Here is a 2405-nt window from a genome sequence, read left to right as displayed (position 1 = left end):
ACCTAGACTAACATACCGTCTCCGCTCAGAATCGCTTTTCTTATACAATGATATTATATCATTGAATTCAAATTTATTACCATTCATTATACAGTGACCCACTTGTAACCTACTGTACAGCAGAGCGAAATTCACTTACCCACCTTTTTATTATTATAATCACTGTCAACATTTTTCTTAAACCTTAATGAAGAGGACAGACGAATTTTAGCAATTCCAATTTCAAGTTCTGCTGAAAATAATTTTTGATGAATGAGATGAATTAAAACTGACAACAGATCAACCATGACCTGTAAACGATTACATTCCAAGCTTAGAATTGGAAGAAAAAACTATGAAGTGTCAATAAAAAATCCATACGAAATTCTAAATGAATTTCCATGTGATAAGTCGAGAAGATTAAATTTATCAATACAACTTTATGTCTTTATTTTAATTTTCAACAATAATTACCTACTAAATAAAATTATTCTGTATTTATTTATGATAATTTTAATTTTTACTGTATTACTGTATTTACTAGCCTATTAACTTTTAGGATTAATTTTATGAGCCTACCCAAAATAATATTCCCTGGATCCGCGACTGATGTAATATATATTTTATTATAAATAAGTTTAATCTACTGTATTAGTATATAGCTAATATAAAAATAAATGACAATACCTAAAATAAATTAATTATAAAATATCTTTGGAAATATAGGCTGCCTGCTCAGAATCATTTTTTTTATGCAATGCATTATCATGTACTTAATTCAAATTTAATACATCCATTATAATGACATACCAACTCACTGCCGAGGTATACTCAACGCTTACTGTACAGCTGAACGACTTCCTCGGTTTTCATTGTTACAACTATTGTAATTGATAACTTCAAGAATTAACCGTTGAATTCAGACCTGTATTTAGAGGGTGGACAGGGTGGGTAATTTCCCTTCACAGGTGGAACTTAGGGGTGGTGTTATATTTTTGTTTAATGTAATATAATTTGTAAATACCGATGTATTGTATATTGTAGATTTTTAAGAGGAAATTAAATAAAAAATTGTACAATATTTATCATTTTATTATACATTTATACCTAAGTTAGGTATATACCGTTAGGCACGTATCTGGGGGGCGATTGTAAGCTCCGCCAGAATACCGGTTAGATAAAAAGGTAATGAAAAGGTCTAATGTAAACTCCGCCAGTTTTATTTTCTTACCTGTAATGAGTATACGGTAGTGATGCACAACGATATCGTATTTCGATATCGATTAGACTAATTTATCTAAAGTACATCGATATTCGATATAATTTAATTAAAGATTTTATTTTCTGTTTATATCTATTTTGACAAATAATGAATGTCAAAGAACGATAAACAGTGTTTATTTATCGCTAAAAGTCTATTAGCGATAAGGCCCCCATCGACCCCATCATAAACATAAACATGAAATAATTTGTACATTATTAGTCTGTGACTAATGGAAAACATATCGTTGTGCATCACTAATGTCTCGTTATTTCCGTCGGTCTTCGTAGTCGGTTTTCGAATTTGTTTGGTGTATTTTATTCACTATTAAGTATTTGATTTAAATTATTATTATGAGTAATATAAAATTAGTACCATTGCCTGGAGGTCGTAGTCATATATGGAAACAGTTTGGCTTTAAAATAGATGATAATGGTATAATATTAAATAAAAAACAAGCTCATTGTCGCGTGTGTAATTCTATTATTGCGTATAGTGGTAATACTACTAATTTGACATCACACTTGCAACAGTGTACATCAACAAAATCTAGTTTATCGAGTGGTATTCAAACTTATTTTCAAGTATGTACGTCAAAACTATCTGTAAAGAATGATAGTTATAAAGAGCTTACTAAAGGTTTTATGACATTTGTTATCAAAGATTTAAAACCAATTAGTATAGTAGAGGGTGAAGGATTTCGTGAGTTCATGCATATAGCTGTACCCGAATATATTGTCCCATGTAGAATGACTATTACAAGACAAATTTACCAAATGGCAAAAGTAAAAAGGGAGAATTTAAAAGTGGTTTTGAAAAATATACATAATGCATGTTTAACTGTTGACTTTTGGACATTTATGGCAAACAACAGTTACTTGGGTATAACATGTCATTTTTTGGACAATTGGAAATTACGCAATAGAATTTTAGAAATGGTTGAGGTACCGGAATCGCATACTTCAGATAATAGGTATTACAAAAAATGTACAATCTGTTATGCGAAATATTGGGAAATCGAACATAAAGCGTGTACTATGCGACTTATATGGTAAAGGCTATTAAAGACCTAGATCAGGACAATTTAATTAGATGTACCTACTGCACATTCTATTCAATTATCTGTGAACGCCGGGCTTCAAAATGAATCAGTAAAATTATTATT

This window comes from Acyrthosiphon pisum, unplaced genomic scaffold (genome assembly GCF_005508785.2).
Source record: "Acyrthosiphon pisum isolate AL4f unplaced genomic scaffold, pea_aphid_22Mar2018_4r6ur Scaffold_20905;HRSCAF=22491, whole genome shotgun sequence".
Lineage (NCBI taxonomy): Eukaryota > Metazoa > Arthropoda > Insecta > Hemiptera > Aphididae > Acyrthosiphon > Acyrthosiphon pisum.
Note: the sequence above shows the minus strand (reverse complement) of the source record.